Source organism: Haliotis asinina, chromosome 6 (genome assembly GCF_037392515.1).
Source record: "Haliotis asinina isolate JCU_RB_2024 chromosome 6, JCU_Hal_asi_v2, whole genome shotgun sequence".
Taxonomy (NCBI): domain Eukaryota; kingdom Metazoa; phylum Mollusca; class Gastropoda; order Lepetellida; family Haliotidae; genus Haliotis; species Haliotis asinina.
In genome coordinates, this window is record NC_090285.1 from 56,400,148 (window position 1) to 56,414,118 (window position 13,971).

Consider the following 13,971-nt stretch of genomic DNA (forward strand, 5'->3'; position numbering starts at 1 on the left):
ACAAAGCAATTGTTTGCGTGTCAATACGCAGTGAATAGTCTTTCAGTTTCCGGGAATCTAATACCATTTGATCATGTTTTTCAACCAATCAGATTACAGAACACAGTGGCTTTTGGTTTACAATAAAGGTTAGTCACTGAGGATAAGGTGGTTCCATGCATAGGGTAGGTAAACACTACCGTCTCTGTTGATTGAGGGTTTGTTCCGCTTGATTGCAATGGCTTCTAGGAGCTTCCGTCTTTTGAAGTCATTGGCGTTCCTAACTAATGTCCTGGTGTTGTCCCAAACAATCTTATGATTGATTATGATCTTATGGGATTGTGCATGATGTGTTCACATACAACAGACTTCTGATTCTGATGTTTTGTGTTCTTTTAACCTGATAGCCACTGCTCGACCGGTTTCTCCAATATATGTCTCTTTACTACATTGGATCTGGTAGATGTATCCTGCTGGATTGTTGCATTTAGGTGTTGTTGGCTGGCGTCCATTAGCTGATAGTAGTGTTTTCGGGATGGTGTCGCTACGGAAGTTGACGTCTATTCCTGTTGTTTTCTTGATGAGACGGCTGATGCGATGACTTATCTGGCCATGGTATGGTAAGTAAATTCTGATGGGGGAAGGTTCAGGTTTAGTTGACTTAACAGTTTCTTTCAGGGTCTTGGTGATGGTGTCGCTGACTAGATGGGGTGGGTACACGATAAGGTCTTGGAAGGTTGATTTCAGGCGTTTTAATTCGCTGTGGAGACTGTCTGGACTGCAGACTGTTTTTGCTCTTCGTGCCAGGGTAGCTACTGTGCCTTTCTTGATCTCGGGGTGATGGTTGGACTGGTGATGAATATACTGAGCCGTATGTGTTGGTTTACGGTAAACACTGGTGGCTATGGATTGTTGGCGTCAGTGGAGAAGAATGTCCAGGAAGGGAAGCTGTTGGTGTGTCTCTCCTTCCATTGTGAACTGAATTCTTGTGTGTTGGGAATTCAAGTGTTGCAGCAGGGCCTCCGGATCTTGGTTGTCGTCCAGGAGGGCTGGGACATCATCTACTTTGCGGAACCAATGCTTTGCGGTGAATGGTGCAATTTTCAGGGCAGTTTCTTCAAAGACAATCATGTATATTTCTGTCAGTAGTGGCGATAGAGGGGATCCCATTGGCAATCCATACATCTGTTGGCAGAGCTGGCCATTCCAGTTGAAATATGAAGTCTCGAAGCATTTACTTTCGAGATCAACGATGCTTTGGGCTGTGAGTTTGGTGTCTAGGTTTGGTAGAGGTGTTTCCAGTCTATTGGACAGGATGTGAATGGCTTCTTTGATGGGTATATTGGTAAATAGGTCTGCCACGTCGTAGCTGAGTAACTTTCGTTGTGTCACTGGTGGGACAACACCAGGACATTAGTTAGGAACGCCAATGACTTCAAAAGACGGAAGCTCCTAGAAGCCATTGCAATCAAGCGGAACAAACCCTCAATCAACAGAGACGGTGGTGTTTACCTACCCTATGCATGGAACCACCTTATCCTCAGTGACTAACCTTTATCCAAACCTCTTGACCTGTAACTCGTTAACCTAATCAGTACAAGCCTGCACACCAATCAGTTGAAGCCTGTACATAAGTTGAAGCCTTTACATCAATCAGTCGAAGCCTGTACATCAATTATTAGAAACCTGTATATCTTGTTACCCATTGTTATCTATCTACTGTTATGTATATATATATACTACACCCCTTTAGTTTTACCCTCACTTCACCTAAAGAAGAGACTAGGAACTCTCTCGAAACGTTGTGACCTTGTATAATAAACAAGTTGAACCATAAAGCATTTTTACTTCAATAGGAAGTTGTAGCAAATACTGCCATGTAAGGTGTATTTCTCAATTCTCCATGAGACATTTATTGAATTCTCGTTGGAAATGTCTGACAGCAATAATATTCTATAGGCTACTCTGTGAGGTGCATATTTCAGTTATTTTCCATATATCCTTTTTGATATTTCCTGAATTTAGATTCCAGAATCTGTGGGAATATATAATTGTTTCAATGCGGTGCCTCTAATCAGGGATAGCCTTCTAATCTCAGTTGTTTCAATGCCGTGCATGCGTCTAATCAGGGATAGCCTTCTAATCTCAGTTGTTTCAATGTCGTGCGTCTAATCAGGGATAACCTTCTAATCCCCCTGGCCTAATCAAGTGCAGCGCTAATTCAGGATGTTAAACCTGTTTATTCTTGTCAACTTCAACTTACGTTGGATATGCTAATTCTAGTTTGCGGGAACTAAAGGCAGGCTAAATCATAGGTATCCATTTAAAAGGGCACCAATATAAATATTGTGTTAATAAGAATCTTTATTGATTACATTTGATGGTGTATTCATTCCTTGTCTCACTGTTTGGGTACTTATCACTTGTTCAGTTTAGTTCAGTCTTCCAGACTCTCTGCTGACACAAGGTAGCGATGGATCTACGAAAGAAAACAGACTTCTAATTAATCTCTTTATATGTGGTGCCCGTGAAGATCTGGCTTAGAATGTTGGACTTCGGTAACCCATGCTTGTCGTAAGAGGTGACTAACGGGATCGGGTGGTCAGGCTCGCTGACTTGGTTGACACATCTCATCGGTTCCCAATTTGACAGCTCATGCTGTTGATCACTGGATTGTCTGGTCCAGATATAGCTGAAATATTGTTGAATATGGCGTAAAACTCAGTTCACTCACTCACATTAAGTATGGCATGATGTCAAAAGTAGAGAAATAATCAGAACGTTAGAATTGATATATAAAAGGAAACTGTCTCGGATTGGTCATATGTAATGGAGAACAGAAAGAGGGGTGTGGTGTGTGTGTGTGGGGGGGGGGGGGGGGGGGGGAGGGGGGAAGGGGGGGATTGGTACTGATTTTAAATTCCAATAGAGAAATATATTTCTGTCTTTCTGTCATTTCATTTGCCCATGATAACCATCAACCCGAAAAACACACAGTATACTGCCGACGCACTGCCCCTTTAACTATGGGCTTCAATTCTCTTACTACCTTCGTTGTCTCTCCCTTCCCCTCTCCCTCTTTCTTTCTTTCTTGCTCTTTCTCTCCCCCATCTCTCTCCACACACACATTCACTCATGTATTTCACTGAATGAATGAACTTGCATATAGTTCAAATGTTGTGTTCCGAATGATACAGTTAGAGGTAGCTGACCTGCTATGTAAATTTTTTAATACAACATGCCTTAGCAATGTGAATGCGGAATACATGCTTTAGCGCGTTTATAGACCTATCCTCTTGAATACTTTGTAACAGTCCTCTACTTAATGAGCGCCCTCTTGTGTCCAGCACATACACCATAAAGCTGCAACAGAATATAAGTAAAGCCGCAACACTATTTCCATTATCATTCTGAATCTCTTACAAAGACAGAGTCCATTGTACGATTCCGACGATATATCATGCATGAATCACTATTAAATGGTGATGATACCACCTGTAAACGAGAGGCGTATTCTGCCCACCGTTAGCAACAGTCGCAAACACACGCTAAAGGTAAGGTGTCGGTTCATCTACGACTATACATAAACATGGGCCAAGCTAGGGTAATTAATTCCTTCGTTGATGGGACAAATTTGGAATGTCCTCCACAAGGCTTTTGAAGGCGTTACAGGGGCCTTGTATGTTGTAGTCCCGATCAAACAACTATTATATAACAAATGCTGAATGTGTGGTCGTTGTGTGTCTTGGCTCAACATGCACTGGTACAGTCACTCTTAACAACAAACCCTGCAAGGCACCCACCCCTCTTTGTCACCCCTACAGCTAGGCCTGTGTACTGTAGACAGAGGTCTCTTGGTGTATACTGCTGGCATATCTTGTTTGTTTGTTGCTTGACTGCACTCAGCAATATTATCCAGACATATAACCACTGCCTGTCTGCACAAGATAGTCTGTCTCCCAGACCTCTGAGTATAACTAGGATAGGAGATCTTCTCAAGTCTAATGGTTTAGCAAGTGTAAATTGCTCCAGAAATGAAATGATCTGAGCTCCAGTTGGTTTGGTAGAAAAATACATTGTTACATTGTGTTAAATGGCACCGTGTAATCAGAATTACACCATTGTTTAGATAAGACAACAAACAGTCTACGGACAAGACCAAGAAGGTAGATACTTTAAGTACAGGTCACAGTTCACTAAAGTCTATACACATGTCAAATGTATTGCAACACTTAAGAACTTCCATATAGTCATTTATATTTGCGGACAAAACTTGGCATTATGCTAGCTTATTGATAGTTAGGTGATTTATTAAAGACTATTTGCTAGAATATTGAAATCGCACATGTAAACGTCATAAGACCTTAGTTATGAACACATCAAAATAAGTGAAACTAAATTAAGGTTTGTATAAGATATTTGCTGTGGATATCGGTAATATATTATGAATATGATTAATATGGGGTGTTGCAAACTTGCGATACTTCTTTCCGTGTGTCTATGACGTCACCGTTCCTGGCGTTAAGGTGTTAATTTCCAGAATCATCGGCTCCTGGGTGGAAGTTCGCTGTGAAACGTACATTGCCAATACGTACAGAGTGCATCTGGACGAGCTAAGCAACAATGCACCATATTTCTGCTGGGTTCATATCATCAAGGAGTGGTAGCCTGAAGGTCAAAGCGTCCGCTGGTCACGCCGAAGACATAGGTTCGATTCCCCATATAGGTGCAATGTATATAGCCCACTTCTGTTGTCCCACGAGATGATATTTCTGGAAGATTGGCGCGTAAAACATACTCACTCATTCTTGCTGATGAAAATCGAGATCGTTTTCATCAAACATCTCTGACAGCAAACATTCACTGTTAAGAGGTGAGATGGAGAAAGCAAGATAACAGGAATGAGTCTCGAGGTAGAATGAAGATCGGAGGACCTTCAGCTGTGACCACAAAAAGATTTCATCAAATACATGTCATGATTACAGACGATCGACGTCTCACCTCGTGTCCAGTAGCCACTACAGTGTGTGTTTGCAGAGAGAAAATCGTCAACATTATGAGAAATGAGAAAGGCTCTGGATTCCAAGATTTCAGCTTCTGATCAGAAACCCTCATTGTTTATAATCAGTCCCTAGAAAATATCCTCAGCACAAGTTGCCCGCTGATTGGCTTCTTGTGTAACGCCGCACTCGGCTACATTCCAGCTATATGGCGACGGTCTATACAAAAATCAAGCTTGGCCCAGACAATCCAGGCGACTTTGATTATCCTGACATTACCTTAAGACAGACTTCTAAATCAACTACATTTTTGCGCAACGCTTCTCCCAGATAGTACACCGTGTCCTCTATAGCTTGCTCCTCAACCAAGGCGTTCAGTAATCTGCAATACACACAGATATGACGAGTTTTGAACAAATGGTTCCACAGTGTAGTTTGTTGTTTGATGTCAAACTTACTGATTTTACAACAGCTTGACTGCTTGCCATGAGAATCGTTAGGATAAGATGACGTGTCAAACGAGTCAGCAAGCCGGACAACCCAATCCCGTTAGTCGCCAATTACAAGATGCATGTGTTACTGAAGACCACTTCCACCCCGGATCTTCACGAGTAATGAACTTACCATGTTGAGCGATGTCTAACCATCGATTCCACGATCAGACAGAGATTACACACAGCACAGTACTGGGAAGATCGGATGCCTTCTCCACCAAAGACAAAGCTAGTTCCATCGTTTGGAAAGGGAACGTCTTCGGTTTTCATGGATTCCAAAAGAATAACAGAATATTTCCTCTGGACTAATGGCTTTTTGGGCAACATCAACTCTTTTAATACTTGTTGACAGACCATGCGTTGTCATAACTGCAATGAAATAGCCTTCGTATTCAGATGTGTAACTGTGAATTTTCCACCTCTCTCCAAATCTAAAGAAATAACCGTGTGACAAGACGTTATGCAAATGATGGTGGAAGAAAGACACACCAGAAATGGACTCACACATCGTACCCATGTGGGGAATGGAACCCGGGTCTTTTGCGTATTGAACGTGCAAACGCTGTAAACACTTCTATGGTTCTGCCAAACAGAAACAAAATGCAGGTAAACTGTGATTTAAAATTATCATCACATTTCATGTCACAGATATATAATAACCAACAGGAGTTCCTCTAGTAAAAGGCAAATATTATGGATGACAACTTCTTTATTGTACGTCACAATATTTCTGGGCTATTCCTTGTCCCTTTGTTGAGTGAACTGAGAGTTCCTCTATTCATTGTTACAAATAATTTACAAGTCTAATGAGTTTAATTGTTTATTCAGCCAATTCACTCATAGTGCCATCCCTTTGTACAACACATGCACAGAAGCAATGGGAGCTGGAGAAGGGCTCACACAGTGCTGGAGTGTACAGTCATACAGAAAAATAACATGTACAAGAATAATCAAAAGTAATAGTAACAAAATCTTAAACTGTATAGTAGTCATCAGAAGACACAAATAAACTGACACAACTTCAAATTCCAATGCAATAGGATATATCTCAACTGCCCAGCTTACAGACCCATCCATTGTTCCATCATACAGAACTGAGTTCCACTATCTTGAACAATCCACAGAATCAGGATGCTGATTTTCCGATTTTTCGAAACAAATTGAAGTTTCTACTCAAATTTAAAACTGAGTTTGACAATTTGAAACAGCTGACTTTCTAACTGGGGAGTAATTCTAAGACCAAAAATACAAAACAACTCATGTAACCTATCTACCAAACTCAAATTTTCTATTAAGTTTGAATTTTATACCCATTTCAGTTTATTCTGGGAAATGCTTTTTCCCAAATTTGAGTAAAAATTGTAACTCAAGTCAAAACTAAGACATACATTTGTTTAGAGAAATCAGGCCCTGGCCCTCCTAGCACAAAGTGATCTTAGCACTACGACTATCTTAAGCCTATGTTGGAGAGTGGGAGTTACAATCACTGTAGCCCTAAGATCCCTTTGCGCAATTGAGCCTTGGTTATCATGCTAATACAAACTGATGGACAAGTGGAAGAGCGTTCAACAAAGTGACATCAGTTCCTAGATAATTATTATTCCCATACCAATGAATTACGAGAATCAAAGTCCTACCATTGTGACCAAAGCACTATTCCATCTAATTACATAGGATTGTTTATATCCCGCTTTCTGGTGGTTTTCCAGAACGGGTCATGAGGGATTCTGAACAGTCTCTACCTTCAGTTGTGAGAAATGCTTGACCTACAATGCTATCCAATCCCCTGCAAAATGATCTAAGGGTATTGTAAGTAATCTTAGTTCCAAGATGCAATATACTCTTCAGGCAGACATGACTTATAACTGAATTACAGGGGAGATAACTCACCATGCTGAGCCTCAAAGCTGCTATTTGTATTTACACATTAAAGCAGGGCTGAGCCTAACAGTTACAAACAGTTTAGTGGAAAGGGCCTAGAATAAACTAACAACAATACATAGATATAGTCGTATCACATGGTGACAAAAACATGATTTGAAACAGAGATCAAATTATTAAAATAGGTTTTATTAAAAAACAGAGTTAAAAACTCCTAATACATACAAAACACAATGGGACACATGGCGACAGTAGACACGCTTGTTGACATGTCTCATGACATGACACTGACTCAGACTTGTTGGGTGAGTGAGTGTTGTAAAGTGTGACAGGAATGAGACCAAGACAGATAGGGAGTAGACTCCCTAAAAACAATGTCAAGCTCCTCACAGCAATATCTTGTTGCTGAGCTCTAAACTGAGAGGGCAGCCAAACGTCATATGCTGTATTGGAGCTTGGTACTTGTACATGTTGGTTTGAACAGAGACCATATACCGATGGTGTCTAGTTTTAATTGGTGCTAATGCTGCCACTTAGAGTTGACAAACATCATCACTTTGGATTTCATCCAACTGGGCAACTGATTACAACAATGTCTCTCGATACTGGGTCTTCTCAGTCTCAAACACATATTTCTGTTTACAATCAAAATCTCAATCATCTTTGCAACATTCAAAATAAGATGTGAAGCATAATTTTCTAAAAATACCAACTTTACATTAAAAGATGGAAAGAACATATTCTTATTATGACATGAGATGATTGAGCACCTGCAGTCCTCACAGTTACTGCAACAGTTTCAACAACTACAGCATGGTATACAACATCATCAACATTTCTGGGTATCAGGGAGGACCCATTGTTATCTATCTACTGTTATGTATATATATATACTACACCCCTTTAGTTTTACCCTCACTTCACCTAAAGAAGAGACTAGGAACTCTCTCGAAAGGTTGTGACCTTGTATAATAAACAAGTTGAACCATAAAGCATTTTTACTTCAATAGGAAGTTGTAGCAAATACTGCCATGTAAGGTGTATTTCTCAATTCTCCATGAGACATTTATTGAATTCTCATTGGAAATGTCTGACAGCAATAATATTCTATAGGCTACTCTGTGAGGTGCATATTTCAGTTATTTTTCATATATCCTTTTTGATATTTCCTGAATTTAGATTCCAGAATCTGTGGGAATATATAATTGTTTCAATGCGGTGCCTCTAATCAGGGATAGCCTTCTAATCTCAGTTGTTTCAATGCCGTGCATGCGTCTAATCAGGGATAGCCTTCTAATCTCAGTTGTTTCAATGTCGTGCGTCTAATCAGGGATAACCTTCTAATCTCCCTGGCCTAATCAAGTGCAGCGCTAATTCAGGATGTTAAACCTGTTTATTCTTGTCAACTTCAACTTACGTTGGATCTGCTAATTCTAGTTTGCGGGAACTAAAGGCAGGCTAAATCATAGGTATCCATTTAAAAGGGCACCAATATAAATATTGTGTTAATAAGAATCTTTATTGATTACATTTGATGGTGTATTCATTCCTTGTCTCACTGTTTGGGTACTTATCACTTGTTCAGTTTAGTTCAGTCTTCCAGACTCTCTGCTGACACAAGGTAGCGATGGATCTACGAAAGAAAACAGACTTCTAATTAATCTCTTTATATATGGTGCCCGTGAAGATCTGGCTTAGAATGTTGGACTTCGGTAACCCATGCTTGTCGTAAGAGGTGACTAACGGGATCGGGTGGTCAGGCTCGCTGACTTGGTTGACACATCTCATCGGTTCCCAATTTGACAGCTCATGCTGTTGATCACTGGATTGTCTGGTCCAGATCGCCGCGATATAGCTGAAATATTGTTGAATATGGCGTAAAACTCAGTTCACTCACTCACATTAAGTATGGCATGATGTCAAAAGTAGAGAAATAATCAGAACGTTAGAATTGATATATAAAAGGAGACTGTCTCGGATTGGTCATATGTAATGGAGAACAGAAAGAGGGGTGTGGTGTGTGTGTGTGGGGGGGGGGGGGAGGAGGGGGGGGGGGATTGGTACTGATTTTAAATTCCAATAGAGAAATATATTTCTGTCTTTCTGTCATTTCATTTGCCCATGATAACCATCAACCCGAAAAACACACAGTATACTGTCGACGCACTGCCCCTTTAACTATGGGCTTCAATTCTCTTACTACCTTCGTTGTCTCTCCCTTCCCCTCTCCCTCTTTCTTTCTTTCTTGCTCTTTCTCTCCCCCATCTCTCTCCACACACACATTCACTCATGTATTTCACTGAATGAATGAACTTGCATATAGTTCAAATGTTGTGTTCCGAATGATACAGTTAGAGGTAGCTGACCTGCTATGTAAATTCTTTAATACAACATGCCTTAGCAATGTGAATGCGGAATACATGCTTTAGCGCGTTTATAGACCTATCCTCTTGAATACTTTGTAACAGTCCTCTACTTAATGAGCGCCCTCTTGTGTCCAGCACATACACCATAAAGCTGCAACAGAATATAAGTAAAGCCGCAACACTATTTCCATTATCATTCTGAATCTCTTACAAAGACAGAGTCCATTGTACGATTCCGACGATATATCATGCATGAATCACTATTAAATGGTGATGATACCACCTGTAAACGAGAGGCGTATTCTGCCCACCGTTAGCAACAGTCGCAAACACACGCTAAAGGTAAGGTGTCGGTTCATCTACGACTATACATAAACATGGGCCAAGCTAGGGTAATTAATTCCTTCGTTGATGGGACAAATTTGGAATGTCCTCCACAAGGCTTTTGAAGGCGTTACAGGGGCCTTGTATGTTGTAGTCCCGATCAAACAACTATTATATAACAAATGCTGAATGTGTGGTCGTTGTGTGTCTTGGCTCAACATGCACTGGTACAGTCACTCTTAACAACAAACCCTGCAAGGCACCCACCCCTCTTTGTCACCCCTACAGTTAGGCCTGTGTACTGTAGACAGAGGTCTCTTGGTGTATACTGCTGGCATATCTTGTTTGTTTGTTGCTTGACTGCATTCAGCAATATTATCCAGACATATAACCACAGCCTGTCTGCACAAGATAGTCTGTCTCCCAGGCCTCTGAGTATAACTAGGATAGGAGATCTTCTCAAGTCTAATGGTTTAGCAAGTGTAAATCGCTCCAGAAATGAAATGTTCTGAGCTCCAGTTGGCTGTAGAATGTAGAAAAATACATTGTTACATTGTGTTAAATGGCACCGTGTAATCAGAATTACACCATTGTTTAGATAAGACAACAAACAGTCTACGGACAAGACCAAGAAGGTAGATACTTTAAGTACAGGTCACAGTTCACTAAAGTCTATACACATGTCACATGTATTGCAACACTTAAGAACTTCCATATAGTCATTTATATTTGCGGACAAAACTTGGCATTATGCTAGCTTATTGGTAGTTAGGTGATTTATTGAAGACTATTTGCTAGAATATTGAAATCGCACATGTAAACGTCATAAGACCTTAGTTATGAACACATCAAAATAAGTGAAACTAAATTAAGGTTTGTATAAGATATTTGCTGTGGATATCGGTAATATATTATGAATATGATTAATATGGGGTGTTGCAAACTTGCGATACTTCTTTCCGTGTGTCTATGACGTCACCGTTCCTGGCGTTAAGGTGTTAATTTCCAGAATCATCGGCTCCTGGGTGGAAGTTCGCTGTGAAACGTACATTGCCAATACGTACAGAGTGCATCTGGACGAGCTAAGCAACAATGCACCATATTTCTGCTGGGTTCATATCATCAAGGAGTGGTAGCCTGAAGGTCAAAGCGTCCGCTGGTCACGCCGAAGACGTAGGTTCGATTCCCCATATAGGTGCAATGTATATAGCCCACTTCTGTTGTCCCACGAGATGATATTTCTGGAAGATTGGCGCGTAAAACATACTCACTCATTCTTGCTGATGAAAATCGAGATCGTTTTCATCAAACATCTCTGACAGCAAACATTCACTGTTAAGAGGTGAGATGGAGAAAACAAGATAACAGGAATGAGTCTCGAGGTAGAAAGAAGATCGAAGGACCTTCAGCTGTGACCACAAAAAGATTTCATCAAATACATGTCATGATTACAGACGATCGACGTCTCACCTCGTGTCCAGTAGCCACTACAGTGTGCGTTTGCAGAGAGAAAATCGTCAACATTATGAGAAATGAGAAAGGCTCTGGATTCCAAGATTTCAGCTTCTGATCAGAAACCCTCATTGTTTATAATCAGTCCCTAGAAAATATCCTCAGCACAAGTTGCCCGCTGATTGGCTTCTTATGTAACGCCGCACTCGGCTACATTCCAGCTATATGGCGACGGTCTATACAAAAATCAAGCTTGGCCCAGACAATCCAGGCGACTTTGATTATCCTGACATTACCTTAAGAAAGACTTCTAAATCAACTACATTTTTGCGCAACGCTTCTCCCAGATAGTACACCGTGTCCTCTATAGCTTGCTCCTCAACCAAGGCGTTCAGTAATCTGCAATACACACAGATATGACGTGTTTTGAACAAATGGTTCCACAGTGTAGTTTGTTGTTTGATGTCAAACTTACTGATTTTACAACAGCTTGACTGCTTGCCATGAGAATCGTTAGGATAAGATGACGTGTCAAACGAGTCAGCAAGCCGGACAACCCAATCCCGTTAGTCGCCAATTACAAGATGCATGTGTTACTGAAGACCACTTCCACCCCGGATCTTCACGAGTAATGAACTTACCATGTTGAGCGATGTCTAACCATCGATTCCACGATCAGACAGAGATTACACACAGCACAGCACTGGGAAGATCGGATGCCTTCTCCACCAAAGACAAAGCTAGTTCCATCGTTTGGAAAGGGAACGTCTTCGGTTTTCATGGATTCCAAAAGAATAACAGAATATTTCCTCTGGACTAATGGCTTTTTGGGCAACATCAACTCTTTAAATACTTGTTGACAGACCATGCGTTGTCATAACTGCAATGAAATAGCCTTCGTATTCAGATGTGTAACTGTGAATTTTCCACCTCTCTCCAAATCTAAAGAAATAACCGTGTGACAAGACGTTAAGCAAATGATGGTGGAAGAAAGACACACCAGAAATGGACTCACACATCGTACCCATTTGGGGAATGGAACCCGGGTCATTTGCGTATTGAACGTGCAAACGCTTTAAACACTTCTGCCAAACAGAAACAAAATGCAGGTAAACTGTGTTTTCAAATTATCATCACATTTCATGTCACAGATATATAATAACCAACAGGAGTTCCTCTAGTAAAAGGCAAATATTATGGATGACAACTTCTTTATTGTACGTCACAATATTTCTGGGCTATTCCTTGTCCCTTTGTTGAGTGAACTGAGAGTTCCTCTATTCATTGTTACAAATAATTTACAAGTCTAATGAGTTTAATTGTTTATTCAGCCAATTCACTCATAGTGCCATCCCTTTGTACAACACATGCACAGAAGCAATGGGAGCTGGAGACGGGCACACAGTGCTGGAGTGTACAGTCATACAGAAAAATAACATGTACAAGAATAATCAAAAGTAATAGTAACAAAATCTTAAACTGTATAGTAGTCATCAGAAGACACAAATAAACTGACACAACTTCAAATTCCAATGCAATAGGATATATCTCAACTGCCCAGCTTACAGACCCATCCATTGTTCCATCATACAGAACTGAGTTCCACTATCTTGAACAATCCACAGAATCAGGATGCTGATTTTCCGAAACAAATTGAAGTTTCTACTCAAATTTAAAACTGAGTTTGACAATTTGAAACAGCTGACTTTCTAACTGGGGAGTAATTCTAAGACCAAAAATACAAAACAACTCATGTAACCTATCTACCAAACTCAAATTTTCTATTAAGTTTGAATTTTATACCCATTTCAGTTTATTCTGGGAAATGCTTTTTCCCAAATTCGAGTAAAAATTGTAGCTCTAGTCAAAACTAAGACTTACATTTGTTTAGAGAAATCAGGCCCTGGCCCTCCTAGCACAAAGTAATCTTAGCACTACGACTATCTTAAGCCTATGTTGGAGAATGGGAGTTACAATCACTGTAGCCCTAAGATCCCTTTGTGCAATTGAGCCTTGGTTATCATGCTAATACAAACTGATGGACAAGTGGAAGAGCGTTCAACAAAGTGACATCAGTTCCTAGATAATTATTATTCCCATACCAATGAATTACGAGAATCAAAGTCCTACCATTGTGACCAAAGCACTATTCCATCTAATTACATAGGATTGTTTATATCCCACTTTCTGGTGGTTTTCCAGAACGGGTCATGAGGGATTCTGAACAGTCTCTACCTTCAGTTGTGAGAAATGCTTGACCTACAATGCTATCCAATCCCCTGCAAAATGATCTAAGGGTATTGTAAGTAATCTTAGTTCCAAGATGCAATATACTCTTCAGGCAGACATGACTTATAACTGAATTACAGGGGAGATAACTCACCATGCTGAGCCTCAAAGCTGCTATTTGTATTTACACATTAAAGCAGGGCTGAGCCTAACAGTTACAAACAGTTTAGTGGAAAGGGCCTAGAA